Source organism: Athene noctua, chromosome 3 (genome assembly GCF_965140245.1).
Source record: "Athene noctua chromosome 3, bAthNoc1.hap1.1, whole genome shotgun sequence".
Classification (NCBI taxonomy): Eukaryota; Metazoa; Chordata; class Aves; order Strigiformes; family Strigidae; genus Athene; species Athene noctua.
In genome coordinates this window covers 58998602-59019368 of record NC_134039.1, presented here as the reverse complement: position 1 = coordinate 59019368, position 20767 = coordinate 58998602, and the positions used below count along the sequence as shown (strand labels likewise).

At 35.5% G+C, this 20767-nt stretch overlaps 1 protein-coding gene across 5 annotated transcripts in view; it reads right to left on the bottom strand.

Annotated features, from left to right (window-relative positions):
* Positions 1-20767, bottom strand: part of FOXP2 (forkhead box P2) — a 444944-nt gene that overhangs the window by 70920 nt on the left and 353257 nt on the right. The window contains exon 3 of one of the 5 annotated variants that reach the window (XM_074903124.1): positions 13749-13819. The exons of the other annotated variants lie outside the window; for them this stretch is intronic. The gene's annotated coding sequence lies outside the window, so the exon portion shown is untranslated. The remainder of the gene's footprint in view (positions 1-13748; positions 13820-20767) is intronic. 5 annotated transcript variants of the gene reach the window in all.

Sequence of the window (20767 nt, the reverse complement as noted above, 5' to 3'; positions counted from 1 at the left end):
AGATATCAGATCTGGCAGTTAGGATCCAATTAACACTTTGGTCAGAATAATCAGATTGCGTGTGTAAGACTTGTATAATTCGTTTATTGCTTCCATGCATCTTCTGTCTGTAGGTAAATTTGTTGCTGTTATTTCAAAGCTTGGAATCAGTATTTCACTTGCTTTTAGGTTATATTTCAAGTTCTTTTGCAGTGCAGTGATGAACTCTCTCTGTTCCAGCAATTTAGATCACTTGTCCTGTAGATATTACTGCTTGAGAAATGGTTTGTTTCTGGTGGTTTTGTTTTGTATTCTTACCATGTCATTATATGTCTAGAAAAAAATTGCTAGCAATTTTTACTAAGCACATTTTATTTAGTGTAACAGAGACCGTTTTCTCCAACATGATCATTGTGAATCTCACAGAACACCCAGATACAGTGTAAATGACATATGCATTGACATTTACATGTGTACTGTCATGCAAAACCATTTCCTGCTACACTGGATATAATACTATAACTGAATGAAAAAACATTCTGATTTTCTGATATCATTTTTCAAACCATGGTCAGTGTACGTAAAGGTTCTTCAGGATAAACCTCATCACTGCAGAGTAATGGATTTTAAATTCCGTGTTCTTACCTAGTGCTTTACAGCAAATTGCACTTTCAAGTCTCACAGGCAGTGAGATTCCTTGGAAAGAACTCAACTCGCCCAAAGTATCCCACCTTTTCCATGGGAGAGCAGTAATGAGCACAAATGCTGGAAGTTTGAAATGCAGAAACCCATAAATTGGGTGAGCAAAAAGATCAAAGACTACTAACATGCCTTACATTTTTCCTATGTCAAAACATGCTAGTTGTGTACAAGATATTCTGTCTTTTTCCCCCATGACAACCCTGCCCATACAGAAGTTAGGTGTATGAAAGGTTATATCTGATTCATGTATACAGCAATGTATACTTAGGCTCTTCATCGATATGTGCATTTCAAATACTACAGGAACAAGAATTAAAAGAGAAATTTAAACTTATTTCCCAGTTTGAAAATGTTTCAAGAACAAATATTATCTAAAGCTTTACAGATTTGAAATGTGAGTAATGGGATATGAAGCTCTAGTGCAATGGTACGAATTTGCCCCAGGTCAATGAAACCCAGGAATTATTGCTGGCTGAAACTATTTGATGGCCAATAATATTACAAGTTTCAGTCCAATTCCTAATGAGCTGCAGTCCTCATAAAAAATTACCATCATAATGAACTACAAGACCTACAGAAAGCTCGAGGACTGTATGGCTTACAGACTAAACTAGCTTTCGAGAAGTATTGTACCATTTGCGTATCAGAAAACCAGATTCATCTGCACTGCGTCCCTCTTACAAGACAATCCCAGCAAGTATGCACCCTGCCTGCAGTCAGGCAGATCATAGCTTGTAACTTTAACAGTTTAAATTAGGAGGAGTGTCTATATACTATTTATACAGTTAACAGAGAAAGAGATAAGCTCTTTTAGATGGCAATTCAGACAGAATAAATTGAGCTCTGTTCTGAATTTTGAATTATTCTGTGTGAGAGATTCATCTCCACAAATCACGTGAGGAACCTCCTGATGTAGGCATGTAGCAAGATTCAGTGGTGAGAATACTTCATTTCCTTTCTGCTGCAGAACAAAACATCGGTGTACAACTGAACCCCACAGAAGTGAAGAAGCAGAGAACTACTCATGTGTAGCCATTCAGAGGCACCAAAATTACTATTAAAGTGAAGGTGTATGAGATACCCCATATGCTTTCAAACCAGAATTATGTTACCTACAGATAATTCTTAGTATATATGTAAATAGGTATCAATTAAAATGTTTTATTAATCTTACATAACTGTTTCAGAAAATCACTATACTGTGCTAAATGATGCAATTATTGTTGCTGTGCTTCAATTCTCAATACACACAAGACAGCCTTAGAAAATTTCAGCAGAACTGCTGACCTTGGCTGACTTAGGTTTCTGTTGGTTTAAAAATACCCCCACCAAACCAAGAGTAGCACATTGCATTTTAAAGAGATTTAATTTGATACTCTAAATTTCCATCAAAATGTTTCCAAACCAGCCAAAATACTCCTTCCCCACATGACCAAATCAAATGCCATCCCGAGATACTCAGTTACACCACCTTAAAATTTTCTGCATTTGTATTTTCGTTATCCTATAAAATGTGCAACAGGCTGAAGGCTCTCATCTGTATTCCTAGGTCTTCAGAAGTGGATAATTGCTCTGACCCCCTCGAAGAGTTTCTGTTTTCAGAGGAAGTAAAGACTAGCCAAGAGAAATATCTTTCCTTGCTCAGCAGAATGACTCTTCTGTTGCCTTTTTCCAGCTTAAAGCAGAAGAGAGTGAAACAATTCTTGTAGATACAAAATGGAGGCAACTCCACTTTTTGAAAGAGAAATCTTAAGATGTCAAACACAAAATGTGATACAATCATCAAATAATTCAGCCCAACTACATCTTGAATACTTGTCATCTTAACTTGGAATCTGTTCCTCTCCTTTCACCAACTAGCCAGGGAACTGCAGGTGACCTAAACAAAGCATTTCACCTGGTGCAAAAAATGGGAGAATTAATCAGGGTCTATTTTGCAATTATGGAGACTATTTGAACATGCATGATCAGCATCTGTGTAGTATGATTTTCAAAGCCAGACAATCCCCAAGCCAGAGTCCCATTTAAGCATATATGTATAAACACCAGATCTTCAAATCTATGAAGTTGATGAGTTTTGTGTACTGTGGAAGTCTGGTGTCTTAGTCCCCTGCACTCCTCAGAACAAGGACAGACATAGCAACCTTTCTGACCCTTACTTTGTTGCTTGTACAGGAGCTGAATATTGACAATCTGTTTACATGTATATAGTGTGATACATTCTTGGCAAATTCTTCTCTTCTTTACATCCATGTAAACACAGTGTACTAGAAGACCATTGAAGTCAACAGTACAATCCCAGTGGAAACTGATATAAATAGTCAGGCTCCACATTATTGTTGCAGCTGCCCTTTTATAAGTATTATATATATTATAAGGCTGCACGGTACAGAATGCAGCTTCCCCTGGAGGAGCGCAGAGACCTTACCATTTCCCTGGGCTTAAAGTTATGAAAAAGACACAGTGCAATTTTCACTTGTACAATGCTTAGAAAAACTGGCTCATTGACAATAGGAGGAGCCAGGGCTCTCTCCAGCTGCTGTTTATACCCATGTAAAATCTGGCCACACTGATATATGCCTAAATTTTGACATTAGCTTGCTTATATGTTCTGTGGCTAATCATGGGATCAATATGATATTAAGAAAATTTTATTAAAAATGCATTTAAAAATACATTTTTACTAGTCTTGGCAACTTACTCTTTCCTACCTGCCCCTATTCCTGCAGCTGTCATCAATAACAAAGATAAATTTGTATGGGACCAAATGGCAGACTACAATTTTTATCTCCAGCTCACATAAACATACTCAGCACAAACTGTGGTCAGCACATGGGTTATTGAGCTACTCCTCTTTGTAACCTTTGCACATAAGACGTAAAAACCCCACTTAAAAGACAGTTTCAGATAGAAAGGTTAAAGACCCAGATCACAGTGATTTGGGTATCACTGCCACCTTGACCAGGACCCACTTAACACATCCAAGATTTCCATTCCAAATCCTGCCCCCTCTCCTTGGAATCTTGACAGCCATAGCGAAGACACATGCTGCAGTTGCCTAAGATTGAAAATAGAATATCCAAGCCTATCAGTAGAAGATCATATGGATGTTATTGAGATGGAGATAAAAGAAGCATTTTCTGATCTCAGCCAAAGTAGCCTTTAATAGGAAAGTTTGATCTTTACCCTGCCAATGCCAACAAGTATAGCTTTATGTACATTCATCAGGAATGCATGGGTATGAGCTGGTGTTAGTTGCTCCTATCTCTGAATAAAATGGATGGATCCCAGACATATTTAAGCAATAAAGACTATCATTTGGCCCATGGAACAGCTGACATGTGGACACTTCTCAGGCTTTCAAGTAGTGTTGGGATTAATCTAATCCACCTATTTTCCTGTCTGGTGGTTGAATTAAATCCCTTATCCATCCACTTCTAGGCTCTTTTGTACAGATTGTGATAAAAGAGGGCCATATCACCAATCCTGAAATGCAGGTCTGCAACCTAACCGTCTGCTTCTTGGAGACTGAGGAGCAGATGAAGCAAGATGCTTTCTAGCTCTTCACTGCTAGACAATTAATTTTGTATACTGTGAGACAGTGAACAGGGGAAAGCCGGCTGTAAAGAAAATAAGGAGACGATGCAGTCACTGACTCATTTCTGACCATTCCCATCAGCATTCCCCATCCATCTCTGGCAACAAACAAAGATTAAAACAGTGCAAGAAAAAAAAGAGACCAACACTGTCAAGAGAGGCCAGAACTAGGACAACAAAACTCTTGTCAGGTCAGACAACTTCTGTGTACCTGTTTGTGTAAATCTGAACTTTCTATAGCAATTTCGAAAGAGCCTTTCATTAGTTAAAATTTTAAAAGCAGTGCTGTGGAGTTCAGAATAATTTGCTAGCACTTTTATTGTTTATGTGTCTTTGTGGTATATATCGTGGACATGAGGAGAAGGATCTTTAGTGAATTAATACATGGGCTTCATACTTCTTTTGTAAGAAACAGTCTGAGTTAAAAAGCACATACAGGATTTTCAAAAAGGAAAATAAATGAACCAATGTACAAAATTTGTGTAGGGTTGCGGCTTGGTTCTTTTTTAAAAAAAAATTACATGGATGTATTTTACAAAAATGCTCTCAAAAGGTTTGGAGACAATATGGAAAGTATATTCCCATAAGAACATGAGCTACAAGGACAGCCAAATGGACGACTAAGATAATCCTTAGTTTTTATTTAATAAATAAATAAAATAAATAAAGCCATAAACCAGTCCAGATTCTACCAACATGTTTAATAACATTAAAACCACAGTGCGCTAACTATTTTCTCAAACTTGTAACATAAGTTTTAAAATACTAACTTCTGCTAAGGGAGGGGTTACACCCGAAGACTCTTTGCAAGGCCTACTCTAACCAGGATCAGGAAGGCAAAGTATCCTGAAGCCACCCTTGTATTAATTCCTCGGGCTGAAAATTCTCAAAATCGGCATGAATCTCAGATCAGATTACTGTACACACATCAAGTATTAGGATGAACATAACCATCTGCTACTCACTCTTGCAAAAACACCTGCTTTGCATAGTCACAGACATTTACAACTGCATGTGCAACTAACTTTTGCTTTGTTTTAATGTTCCAGCCAACCAGAAACCAATGCAGCATTTCATGTTCTTGTGATGTGTCATATGAGAGGATATGCAGTTTTCCTGTTCTATATAAAATACAGCTATGTTCACATACTGAGTAGACATTTCTGTATGCCTGATTTTGTTTTACTGTCTTGCTGTTTGTTCGTACATACACCTAACTGTATAACAAATGCAGTGTTTGAGGACTGTAGTCAGATCTGTTTCCGTATACATACTGAATTTTCTGCCTCTGTTCTTAACACAGCATCATGTGGCAGTTTTATAAGACATGGCATGGCTTGAGTACTTTTTAGTCTTTTCAGAAATAAATAATATGGAAAGTGAATAACAGAACGATTGAATCTTTTCATTAACTTTAACACGGAAATGTCATCTAATAAAGAAAAATGCTTATAGAGATCAGGAGAACTGAAGAAGTAAAATGAGATCCAATGGGAAACATAAACCGTAACATGGGAGTTTGTCACAACAAAAGCTCTCTCTCTTTGTCCCATACTAACTCCCACCTCAGATGAATATACCAGGCTTCTGCTAGCCTGGTGACTCTCACCAGGCTTGTAGCCAGTCTCCACTCCCACTCTCATGGTACAGCTCAAAGCAGCAGTTTCTTCAATACACTGCTCCTTTCCCCAAACACACTTCCATCAGCAGTCTTGGGAGACTGCCAACACACAGTATATATTTAAGTACCTGCCACTTACTGAAATGTCACTTCCTTCATTAGACACAGGTGAGTGTCTCTGTCCTTTCACTTTATTTCTATGTCACCTGACAGTGACTTTTTTTCTCAAAGACTACAGAAATACTGTATTCTGGTTTTAGTCTAAATTAATGCCTAGGCTTAGTATCAAAATATGAAGTGTTACCTAAGAGATGAGGCAAATTTACAGCTTTCTTTAGAAATCACAGAGCACTCTCTTTGGCCACTGCTTAGGCGTGTGCTGCAATGGACAGTACAGCTGAAATCCTACCGACTCGTCACCTTGTGAGCACATTGGCCATATTAAGGCAACAATTTTATGAACTACAAAAATTACAGACAATAAGCCTGAGTTTGTTTATATTGAAAATTACAGCAAAACAATCTATCTCCAATGGGAGACAAATTTAGTACTGGTAGAACATATGATATTCATGAACTAACTTACTGGAACACACAACTTGGTATAGGCACATACAGCAAAATGACTGAAGGAGCAATAAAGATGGATCTTTAGTGATACACTTATTTAGAAACAAGTTCCAAGTACAGATCTTTCCTACCAAAAAAAAAGGAACTAAAAAGACCCAATTTCTGTAAAAGGTTTACTAAAATAGAGCTAGGAAATATACATAATTTTTAAAAAGTTTAGAACTTCCAGTGCAAAAAGTATTAAAATTACTTTCTTTTATCATTTAAATAGCAATGTCTGATTTGTCAAAATAACAGTAAAAACTCTATAAATATCTGTTAAGGGATTATTCCAATAGCATGAAAAACTCTAGTGAAGAAATGACACAGAATATAGAACTGTCATCATTCATTTGCATATAAAAGGCTGTTTAAAACTGACAGGCACATAAACAGAAAATACATGCTATAAAATTAGTCATTTTTAAGCATGGATCTTTAAATAAAGCTGGCAGAGCACCTTCATTTTAGCTAACTCATTCTCAAGAGGAATCACAAAAATGGTGCAGCACCTAGCAACATATTTTCTTCAGTCTTTTATACAGTTTATTACAATCTTTGAACATATCTTCATTAACTTACCTTAAAATATAGTTGATATTTCTTGAATAATGTATTTTTGTTAAGGATGTCACTACACATTTATAAACCAAAAGTATTATTTATCTTTTCAAAAGATGATCAGAACTATGATTTATTAGATATCGGAGGCTGCTTGTCAGAAAAAACATATATAGCACTCCCAGGGCTACCAAACAGAATGCATATTTTTAAAGTTCTTATGATGCAATGTTTGTAGGGAAATGAAGAGCTTTAATAGGCCTACCAAGAGACAAACGTTTTGGACCCACAAGTCCTTTTAATCAGAAATAGAAGCAGCACACTTCAAGCCAAGCACCGCATGAAACAGCACCCTAAATTTAAATTAACGCAAACCATACAAAATGCATATTGCTAAAAAAAAAGGCAGTTATGACAGCAGATAGGGAAAAAAAAAGTATTTTGACACTTCTTAAACCGAAAATCTTGACTCCTTTGAAAAGACACAAAAGGGGCCTTTAATGCATTTAATTTAAAGGCTGTGATGGCCAGGATCATGTCCCACATCCCCTTTCCCCAGTGAATGAGGAGAACCTGGGCAGGGGCTAAAACCACTGTGGGGACGTGCATTCAGGATTCTTACTTGTCAGGAGTGTCAGTTAAACAGCAGGCTACAGAAACTCACTCTTCTCTCAACTGTTCCACTTCAGAACAATACCGGCACCCTCTGCACTGGGCTAGTGAGTGCCAATGGCTACCTCAGCTGCCAGAGCAGCCTGACAGGTGGCTCTTCTCCCTGCGCGCAGGTTGCCAGGGGACGAATTTGACCCCCTTACTCCCTACACCTCAGAGAGCAACCAGTGCTCTAAGCTAGAGGAGGGAGTGGAAACATCTTCTCTGTTAGTTTTGAAAATAACAAGCTTTTAAGTCCTTATTTTTTAAAACCTGTTCAAAATTTCTTTTCGTAAAAGTGCCTAGCATTTAATAAAGCAGTAGTTTCCAAAGCTCTCTTGAGTACTGATCCACTGAAAATTTTAGATTCATAAGAATTTGGCTTTATTTGGCTCTTTATATAATACACAAAATCATTAGTCACATACCTCTGATCCTATGAAAATTCAGTATTACTTACATCATAGTGTAAATCTGAAATAAGCACAGAAACTTCCACAAGATTTGAGCCAAAGACTTCTGTTAAGCATTTTCTGTACAAACTTCTATTTGCTTCTCACTTTTATTTAGTTTTAGAAACAACACAGAGATTACCTTATAGAATTCAGATATTAATTATAAAAGTAATAGATGTAACTTCTTTGTCATACTATTTAGATTACTCATTAAAAAACTTCACAAAACGATGTTCAGTAAATATACACACAGGCATAATTGCTATAACCACTGATTTGCAATCTAATTTGAACTCATTTCATTAAAAGAAATAAGCTAAAATAAAAGTGCTTCTATTCAAAGAGCATAATGCAAATCACAGAACAAAAAGATGACACCTTGGCAAGTGAGCTAGCCCATCCCTCTCTTCAAAAGCAGAATAAACTGTTTTGTTTGACAGACATTTTTCCAAAATGTTTTTACAAACTTTAAGCAAGAGAGATTCCACAACACCCCCAGCAGTCTACTTCAGCACTTTCTTACTTTGTTTATTTTCCAAAAGTTATTGGACATTTAACACAAGCCCCTTTTCCATCAATTAAGCAAATCATTATTTGTAGACATGTACTTACAAGTATAAAAATCTGTAAATGCTTTGCAAAGATATAATTAATCATGAAAAAAAGAATACCATTTACTGACAAAATGGAACGGTAAAAACAAATGCTTTTCACTACTACACTCTTACTGAATTTTTGCTTTATTAATCAAAACTTCAACAGCTCTTTTTATGCTTGACTACATCTTACAAATGTAAGAAAATGCACATTTGTACCTAAATACCTGACCCAACTCTGAAATCAGTACTGATCCAAACTCAGCACTGTCTTTGCCCCCAAGTTTGACAGTAACAACTGCCCCTAGGACTGATCGAGGGAATGAAGGTTGTTGCAAGACCTGGGCTTACCAAAGTCCAGAAGTGTTAATTTAAATACTGTATGACCTTGAATATTAGCCTTTTGACAAAAGACAGTATTACAGTTCACATATATACAGTGTTTACAGTGCTCCTAAGAAAAAGCTCACATACCACCTTCTACGTTTTACCAGAGCTTCCACAGTTCTTTGAATCTGTAAGAAGACACTGAGACCTGCCTTTAAATTAAGACTAGTAGCTGAAAAATTAAGTTTCCATCTGGAAGTGCAAGCAAGTTCAAAAATACAGTTTCATAAATCAAGACTAAAAATATGGCTAAGCTGTGCAGGTGCTACAGCAATGTCTCCCTCTTGCCAGAATATGCAGAAAAACAACCCAGTTCTGCAATATAAAGAATTAGCAATAATCAACAGTGTGAAAAGGAATTTCTCTGATTCACAAGAAATTCTGAAGGGTTAAAAATACTGCTGAGGAGCAATGCAGATTTTTTTCTTTAAAATCAAACTTTTACAATATGTATTTATAAAAATATTAGTCAAGGAAATTTCAAAATGAAAGTTTTGCTTTGAAGTGAATCTGACTGACATTATGCACCTTTGACTAATATGAAGAATGTTGTTTTGAAAATATAGAAATGTTTCAGCTTCCTCAAAATCTTTTTTTTTGATACAATAATATAATAAATTTCAGAGTGTTTTAGTACTGAAAAGTTATAAATACAAATGTAAATTGAATACTTAATGAATATAATATTCAATGCTGGATCAATCATATTGCTACTGCTAAAATATTTCACATTTTTCAACACATTTTTTATTCTTTCCAGTGGGATAGTTCCTACTCCCAACCATGGCAAACCTCACAGAGGTCAAAAATATCATTTTACCGAAGCATTAAGAAAACTCAGTTTATTTAATTTGAAGAGTTTTCTAAATTATGGACATTCAGACTCAGCTACAAGTCACAACAAGGGCTAGAAAAAAAGATCTAAGAAGAAGAAAAGGAGAAATCTGAACAGTCAATTAAAAAAAGCAGTTAAGGAATAATCCTAGATTGTTAACAATGGATATCTTTATTTTCTCTATAAACCTTATAAACACTATACAAATAGCAATCGGTGGTAACAAACACAAGAAAATTAGAGAAGTATTTACACATGGAAGGAGAATGCAGGTAAGACACCCAGGTAACAGAGAAGGGGACCTGCTGTTGGTGTCTTCCTGTCTACAGAGTTGTGGAAGAAGTTCTACCTGACTATTTACCTTTTCTTGGGGAAGTAGCAATGCTTTGGGGCTGCCTAGAAAGGTGTATACAGGCATCTATCTGTCTATCTATTTCTAGTCAGAAGTGATGACAGGAGTTTCTGAATGGCAAACTCATTAAAGTGGCTAAAGACACACTGTAAGTTTTGCTAAATGTAAGACATCCTGAAGTAATTCTTTTGAATGAACGAATTTTGAATTAAATCAAAGCACATCTCCCAATTTAAGAAGCAAAGGAATTAAGAAACAAACAATTAAAATTTATCTGTTACTTTGTAGATGATGGCATGAAGTGTGGATTTTGGAAACAAACCCAGTGGGAAATCTGGGCGCACAGATCTTTCAAAAAACATCTCCACAACTCCCAAACTCACTCCAACCATCTAGACATCACTGTGAATGGAACATTAAAAGGAAGGAGATTTCAGACTGAATAAAATTTACTTTTGCAGTAATATATACTGTGGGGATAGACTTGTTCTTCAGTAAGTGTCTAACATTTCTCTGTCTTTTATACATTAAGAATGTAATAACAATTATGAAAAACCACAGCAATAACCTAACTAGGTATTTATGACTGCAACACCACCAGTACTTTCATTACCTCAGTATCCATACAAAATCCTCAGAGGTAGTTTATACTTTTTATTAAGGAGCACTAATGCCTCTTGCACTACCTAGACTTTTGGAAACACGATAGCATGACATGAAAAAGAAACTGAAATTCCTAGAAGTTTGTATCACATATAAAGTAGGTAATGTTATATCTATTTTGCCAAATGGATTAGCAAACTGGATTTGTGAGAGCACCTGATTTTTGAATATCTTAAGCCATTTTATAGCAAGTTTTCATATTGTACAAACTCTGAGCATGCTCTACTACACTTTCGGTAAGATATTTTCACAAATTGCTTTCTACTCTATTTCAATACAGTATTTCAATACTATATTTCAATAAATAATGACAAATATATAAACCCCAACACTACATTTAGACATATATGTATTTATATATGGATGTTTTAAATATTATATATATACACGCAAAATGTTAAACATGACGCATATTCCATTAAAAAAAACAAGTCTGACATACATAAACACATCCTCTTAATTTTTGTCTGTCTCCCCTGTTCAAAGATAACTGGAAGAACTACATAAACAATAAGAACAGGAAATAACACACACTTTAACTATCCATTAACAAGGGAATACTGTTTTAAGAAGATGTATAGAATCACATTGTCATTCTATTAATTCAATAATCTTGATGTTGTTACAAGACTGAGACAGTTATCAAAGCAGGGGATCATTCTTATATGGAAGGATCACGTCACTTAATGGGACAGAGATGTCACAAACTAGAGTGTCAAAAAGATTATAGATACAGGACTGATCTTGTAGTGGCAATGAATTTATGTTGGCATACATGGCTCCAACAAAGTTACTGGTATTTGATAAGCATATAGGCATGTCTGGTTTTGAAACTGCTATCATTCTAGTGCTGATTTCAAGAAATTCCCCACAAATTGATCTTTTATATTATACCCACACACATTCAAAATCTTACATACTTCCTACTGTCAGTGGTTTCAGAGGCCTTTCATTAACTCAGTCTTGCAATGACAAATGTAAGAACACCTTCTTCTCTTTTGAAATTAAATGAATATTTATGGTTATTATTATGAAACAACTTTACCCTTGAGACATTGGTCCACAAGGTTTGCATGGGTTTTCAACTAAATCTGTTTCCTCAGAGAAATTTTAGGAATTATTCTTCATGACTCAGTACATTCCTGCTTAGTAACTGGAGCTAAACAAACATTTCTTACACCTTTTTTTTCATTCATATAGTTTTAGTCAAAAAGAATAGACTCTGGGCATGCAATTTCTTTTACTACTTGATTTCTATGTGTGGCTGGTAACAATGCCTAACCTCCCACCTACATGGCATACTGAAGTTTGAGACACAGCAGAAATTGAAGATAATCACAAACTGGTTTCAATACACTCTCTTCTACTCTCAAAGCTTCTAGACCCTGCTGTGTATGATCTGGTCTCACACCCATTATGGAGATATTAATATAACCATATAGTTGCAAGAAGACCTGAATTCTAATGACTTTTTAAGCTGACTACAGGTCTGCAGGTAAAACACCAAGACTGCCCCTTACCTATCTTTGAATGACATGTTTGTAAGACAGATGAATGGAGGGAGTTTCACTTCTGCTAGTGTTAGCCTTAATGACTGTATATGTGCTGCCCTTCATTTCATATATTTCATGACAGATACAGCCTATGAAACCACATGAAGAGAACAAGCTGCACTTGAACAACTATGTGTTTAGCTATCTGAAGTCATAAAAAAACTACCACTGCAGCTACAGTGCTACAATGCAACTACAGCCTGTACATGTAAATAAAGACTTGGAATTGTAGGTATGTGAGTAAGTTACATACTTATTTATGTATATAAACAAATAGAAGATGGAGGGGTGGCATGGTGATTTAACAGATCAAGGATACTGTATTGTTCAGGAATAGTGAATTCAAAGGCCAATTCAGAACTAAATACCGAACAAGACCTAGGTCCAGGTATCTTTTGTACGTTACTACTAAATGCCAGCTTCTGAAGGCTATCAGCATACAGGACAGGATTTTTTTAATGAATAACACTATTTTTATTTTCTTCTGTTTGTATTAGGATGATAGAATAGCCACCATTACAATGACATAACAATTGTTGAAAAAACATTGATGTTAATAGCATCTACTGTATTCGGTATTTCTCACAAACCAGTAGTGGGCAGACACCCTTCATTCCCTATCTCATACTTCTGGAAGCTGTTACACAGGCAGTACATATAAAGTGTATACTTTTCTAGCTCCAGCCCCACATTTATACAACAGTGAATGCAGAGCTAAGTTTGGGAATGGATTACCACAACATGACCCGAAGCAGAACTGAAATGATAAAGCTGATTGAAGAAGGCAAACTATTTTTTAGAAAAATATTTTCTGAATTCTCCGAGATTTCATCGTTAGCTTTAGCTGAAACATGACTGTAGGGCCAAAGTATTTTTCTACAATTTCTCTCTTTGCAGATTAATCATGGTTGATAATGGAAACTACCATCAAGCTATCTGCAGGTAAAATAAAGCTTGCAAGCTCATCATACTGGCATTTCAAAAGCATAAGATGAGTCTGATACTGTGACATTTAAAAGGCAAGAGGTCCCACTTAGTTGCTTTACTGCTACTTTGTGTCAATCATGCTACTTGGCACATGGCAGAAGTGTTGTCAGGAATACTGTCTACATCCTGAGTGAAAAACAAAACTCCAAAAGTGAATGTGAGGGACAGAAACTATAGAAATGAGGAAAAATTTCACTTACATTTATCCAAGATGGCTGTCGCTATTACTGTTGAAACTCTGCTATGGGCTGAGGTCACAAGACCCTGTAAGCTAAAATAGAGAAGCTTCAGCTGAGGGTAACTGAAGCTGCAGCACATTAAAATACATTTTAAGGTTATAGGTATTGATTGGAGTTTTAACTTCTTGATCTATTATTCCCCAGGCATGAAAAGTGACCTCTACTTTTTGGTCATTTTTCAAGCCTGGAGGGAAATGATTTTCAGTATTATCCTCTAGCTCATTATAAGTGTGTCTGTATGTTATATACAGTACATGACATGGCAGTATGATGGTTTCATTGACATGAGTTTGGAGTTGCCACATTACTCACAAATGGTGAAACCATATGTGATTTATGCAGATTCTCCCAAGCAAAACTAGAATAAAACCTTTATACAACATCACATCATCATGTATGTAGGAAATGTGAATTATATAAAAGAAAAACTAACTTCAAAATCTTCAAAAATATCTTAAAACGCATCACAGAGATTTTTTTCCTTTCTATAAAGTTGATTTTAATATTATATACTTCTGATGGAGCCTGATAACTTTTACATCTTAGAAATACCAAAATAACATTACAATTATTTTTGTATGAATACTGTAGTTTGAAAATCTATTGCGTCTTAACCTCCCAGGGTTTAAATCAAGTGTGCAATCTACTAGGCAGCTAGAATCTCCTATTAACCTGTGATACAAAGACCCTACTGTTGGCTTCTGTAAGTGTCAAGATGCTGAATATGTCACTACTTTTGGATCAGACATTCTCTCTTCTGGCCTGCAAGTCACTGTGCTATTGAAAAAGAACTGACACGCAAAAGAAAAAAAAAAAAAAAAAAAGGACAAACCAGAAAATAGTACCTTGAGAAATTGTTGTTGGTATTTACTTCAGAGATTTGGAATGACAGAAGGAAAAGGACTAGTAAAGCTCAGTTGAAAAAAGTGCCTGACAAACAACCCTGCAGTTTATTATCTGTAATAGGATAGGATATGATATCCATCTATGTAAATATACCCTTGTGTACGTGCATGTATAAACAGACATATGCAATGTGTAAAAATCAAATTTCTAGAATGTGTCTTACGGACTTTTCTATATCCCAAATGAAGAAAAGCAATTCCAAGAACACAAGGAATGCAATGAATCTGAACTACAGAAATCCTGAAGCAGCCAAGTAACAACAAAAGCGCATAGATCATATTTATTCAAAACATGTGAAAGAATGACAAGTTGCAAAGAAATACGGCAAAGGGTGGAATCTCTGGGCTTTCTGAGCAAACTTAAAAAAATAAATTCTCATTACATAATACAGATGTTTACTGCATTGCTTGTGCAACCATAATGTGATTTATAATAGATGAGAATATAACAGATGAGAAACCACCAGAATCCTGCATCATTTTGGTGTATTCAAAGACACAGTGTGCACAATCAAAATTCAGAAATCCAGTGAAGCTGCTACACATTAGAAACATTTTTTTAAATTAACTCCGGAAGTCATTATACTTCTACAAAACAAGGCAGTCAAACTCATCATTTGAAAGATGAGTGAAGAAGAAAAAAGGATTCTAACAAAAATGGTCACTGGAGAAAAAATAGGTAAAATTTCCTACAAAAAAATGACAGCTGAATTTTATATTTTTAATTGAAAAAGACAGCAATGTTTTTCAAATTATGAGGCCATCTTAAAAGAATAGGACAACTGATGGCTAAAGTGTTTGTGATAGAAGACTGAATAATTCACCTTTACCAAACCCATTTCAGTACTTGGATGACTAGTCCGAAGTTTCATGAATGCTTGTAAGCCCATGCAGAATAAGTATTTCATAGTCTTGATGCTATAGAATAGATGCCATATCACCAGAACACCATATCCCAACTAGTCGCTTCCCTTCACCTAATGAGAAACACTAACAAAAAAATAGCACACTGAAATGGAGTTAATTATTCTCTCCATGTTCAGAGAGACTTCCATAACAGAATTTATGCCATCTAAATGAGTAAGTTTGACTACATGGAATGTAGTCTAATATGCTCAGTGTGTAAAGAGGTGAATCACAGAATGATTCAGGTTGGAAAAGACCCTTGGGATCATCGAGTCCAACCATCAGCCCTACTCTACAAAGTTCTCCCCTACACCATATCCCCCAACATCTCATCTAAATGACCCTTAAACACATCCAGGGATGGTGACACTACCACTTTCCTGGGCAGCCTAAAGCTCTATTGACAATAAGCCCAGCTCATTTCATAAGCAGTAATTTATTTAAAAGAAAAAAAAAAGAAGAAAAATTAAAGTGGGAATGGAAGAATATCTCTCTACCAAATGCAAAAAGTCTATGCTGGTCATCTGAGGTTACCTGTATAATCAAAGGAGAAAACCAGGCATTTCTGTGGTGCAATTCATTAAATCCTAATTAGATATGTAATTTAGATGGGGTAAACTGCCTCTTAAAAGTATGTTGACTGTGCATTGACAACAATGTGTTGACTAAAAGTGCGTTGACTGTGAATGGTGGCCTAAGGCTCTTGAGTCTGGACTGTTAAGGTGAATGCCAGAGACAAGATGTAACCATCTATTGTCTGGTGAAATAAAGCCCAATTCGAAGAGACCAATTATCTAATGTTGACTTCCCATCAGTCTGCATCTGAAGTAGTAATTTATGTTAAATAGATGTGAAATCAGCCTACTCTATATTGACTTCACACATTCAGGCTGCATCAGATAGATACAATGCCCTGAAACTTATTCCATGTGAACAGCAAAAGTAAAACCATCATTTCATCCAGGAATGGGAAGGTAACACACAACAACCACTGCTAAAATCCTCAATAATTTCATTCTATTACCAGATGTATGGATAACCCTATAATATTCTGTATCCTACCTAAACAAACCAACTAACCAACCCTGAAATCCCCTTCTTTCCCTTTGATCTTGAAGAAAAATTCTTGTTGTGGAATAAAATTAATAAAAATGTTATAATCTACACATGCATGCGCACACACACACACACACACACACAAACCAGTCAGGGAATCTTAGGTACTAACTAAAATAATTATTAAAAAAATCAGCACAGTGCTTCAGGAAGTCAGATAGTCAGTAAGTTGGCTCTTATGGCAATAGTGATTAAGGCAAAATTTTGTTTTGAATAAAGTTCACTAAGTTTAAAAAGTATATAAAATCAGTCGTAGCCCAAATAAAAAATAATAAATAGTAAACCAACGTTTTTATTGTGTAGTTGCTCGGTATTAACTTTTCCAGTATTATATACCCTTCAGCTTCACACGGCTCATAAGATTAGATGTGACAGTAGATTAGGCCTCTTTAGAGATACATATGACAAACTTAGGCAGGCAGCAAGAGAACAATCACCATTTTCATAATCAATTTCAGAACTGAATTGAATTTCCAGAAATGATTTGAATGAAAATTAGCTCACAGCATGACGGGGGTTAGTATATTTGGTTTGAATGAATCAAGTGGACAAAAAAAAAAAAAAAAAAACAACAAAAAAGAAAAAATAATCCATATTATTTTGTAAATATTTACAGATTAATTCAAATTTATCAACTCAGAAAATTAATCAGAAAGCAGATTGACAGCACCTCACACAACTCGGTGATCACCATAAATCCAGACAATGTATCAGATTTCATCAGAATAGAGGTCATGTTTTAAATGAAGGTAGAATTTGTTATGCATTATTCATTCATCTGAAAATATTACAAGGTGGGACAACTTTTTTATAGTTTATTACCACAGCATATTACAAAATGCATTTGTAAAATAAATGTTTAACCGATGAGTCTATGACAAGTCGTTACAAAGCATATTATAAGATGCAAATATTGTTAAAATACGTGTGCATGTTTAATGCATGAATTACAGTCATCAGGCATGGTATAAATTGTCATAAATTTAAAAAATGATAATAAGATATTTATAAATGGCATCTAAACATAAAGTGTGCACAGAGAAGTAAATGGTACTAAAATTAATCCTTGTATGAAAGCTCTTTTTTCCTTGTCTTTTTACTCCGAACAAACCAAATTAGGTGATTTTTTTGTTTGGATCCTAGTAAGCAATGTCTGAGACAAACTCTTCTTGCTAAGCTTCCAAGGCAGCCAGAAACCTCAACCTTCAGAAGATTTCCAGAATAAAATTACAGACAGTTCTCCATCATTTAAGCAGTATTGACTAGCTCTAACACCACCTTCAAATATTTTCCCATGGAGAATTAAAATGCACTAAATAAATCTGAGTTATTACTTTTACAAACAAATTTTCTGAGGAAGTAAACCATTGAAACTCAACATTATAATTCTTTGTCTACCCATCAGAAAAAACAACTTCAACAAAGTAGGGAAGAAACAACCTCACCTTTCAAATTTTGTAGACTTGACCCGTGACACTCAGTTTACAGACACTGATCTATATAAGCCTTGAATATGCTCTTATAGTTTTTTATAATTCAGTATCGTACAGCAAAACACTGATCAGAGAAAACGTATTTATGGGTTTTGGCATATGTGTAGAATATAAACAAAGAGCTGTCACCAGGATATTTCCCAGCTGATTACAGAAACAAAATCTGTCTACTTGAAAGAGAAATTTATATACATTCCATCTATAAGAGTCAGACGAAATGGCAGACAAGATCCTGAAAATAAAGACTCCTCACTTCCAAAATCATCAGATAATTGTCTAGAAAAAAAGAACAGATTGAGTGAGAGAGAAAGAGAAGGCAACTACAGGGAGATACCACAGTCACATCTTGCAAGCTTTTGTGCAGAGATTTGCTGGTACATTAAATCACTCATGATTACCATATAGAACTTTAATGATTTCACTGCAAGTAAATAATCTTATAAATCTAGTTTAAATCTGCTAGATTTCAGCTTCTGAAGAAGTTGATCTCTGGCTTCTGAAGCACAGTCAAAGAGCATTAGCTGGATCTGAGAAGTCTGATCCTGTGATAGGAATGTTGACATTGTTCTCTCTTAATTTTCTCTGAAGTTTAACAAGATTGAATGCCTGGAAACAGGACCTAATACATTTACGAAAGAAATAAAGTACCAGTTTTGACAAAACAGGCAAGGAAAAAAACCCCCAAACTTTACATGTTTTTAAAAATAAACTTATGAAGTGATAGATGAAAAATCTGTTTCAGGCTTTTGAACACAAAAGGTTCTTGAGCCTCACATTGCTGGGAGAATGTAAATGGGAAGGATCTCACATTTTTATCCTATCATCTACTCTGCCCACCATTTGTAATGCATGTGGAGTGGGCACTCACAAGCACAGGATATTGGGATCGGACTTAGTATCACCTACTTTCATACTCCTCTGAACATAAACAACACACTTAGAAGCCTGACTTTTGAGCTGAGATCACATGCAAAGATAGGGAACAGCTCCGTTCGATGACTTGGTGAATGCTTTACTAGCTGTAGCTTTACAAAGCTTACTCTAGATCTCTTTTACAAGCAAGCACAGGTGACCACACATGTTTGTGGACCATGCCTAAGGAACACTCTTCCCTTCTCATCCCTGGAACCAAGAAACATTTTCAGTTGCACCTTATGTATTTCCACACTGAAAGCTTTAGTGAAAGCACGAAAATAAGGTCCCTGATGCAGACATAGTCCCATCAGTCTTGTGATCCCACTGAGAAAACAACATTCAGACATGAGGTGCTTCTGTGACCTGCATGTCATAGCTGAAGTAAACAGTACATTAAGTGCCTCTGAACTTTCTCACCCAGGAAGGTATTAAAAAAATTTCTGGTTAATTGCTTTTTTCCTTAACAGCCCTCACATGCAAGGCCCTGCACAAATTATTTGTTTCTTCAGCTTTTCTAAACATAAAGGAACCTTGCAAGCTGGCAAAGCACAAGAGGCTTTGACGTCAACCCTAAGTCATTCCTTTTTGTGTGCATATCTTGTTCCCTAAAGATGTGACCATTCAGGTAAAATGATTGAACAATCAGTTCTTGGATAAGAGTGACTGTCTCAAATTTAAATTGAAGGTCAAGAAGATACTGCTTAGAAGTACTGAATGTTGTGCAGGACACTCCTCCAAACTTCCCGCAATGGCGTTGCTCCCTGTTTTCTTGTGACACTGCTGGTACTGTTTAACTTTACTTGTAAATGTGGGCAAGTTTCAAATCAAGCTACCAGAGGTAAAAAAAACCCAAAACAAAACAGGTAACAAAAAAAGAACACAAAACAAAATGATCAAAATGTTCTAAAGTGGGTTTGAAAAAAGATGATGAAAAAATGAGTATCATAAATAAAATTAGCAATAAGTATTTTCTCTTTTTCATATGTTGCTTTTTCCTTCCAAGGGTTACTTGACAAATATTTAAAAAAACAACATATATTGCAGACACCGTTTAATGAAGGAAGTGGTCTTACAAGCACCTACAGCTGTCGTGCAATTATAAATGCAGGAAATCATTAATGAGAAACATACAGAAATTTTCTACATACATTTTCATAGCTGACACTGCATCCTTCTTTGTTGAGCAGATATATATCTCTGTGGCAGAATGATTCAACAGAAACAAGGGAGCCAAAAGTCTGCTGGTTCATACAGATATTTAGTCAATTGGAGAAACTGAAGAATTTTTTCAGTCCTAAAGGACTACATAATATTAACTAGAATTATCCTCATATGTGTAACTACTTAACAGTCTTTAAAACCAGATGTAATCAGATAATGAGAGTATCTTTTTTCAAAAACTAAAATCTTGGTTTTATTTTTGCTTTCCCATTTTATCTTGGTCTTCTTGTAATTAATTATTCGCCAAAAAAAAGGCTTTTTTCCTGATGTACTTGGCAGTTTATGCTACACACACATGCACTAGGAAAAGGCCAACTACTCTAAAACATGAATTGTCACCTGTAGTTTCATGGTTTCATACTACAGTACATAACATGACAGAAGTCCAACCGAAAAAGTGCACCATCCACTACAAAGCAAGAAA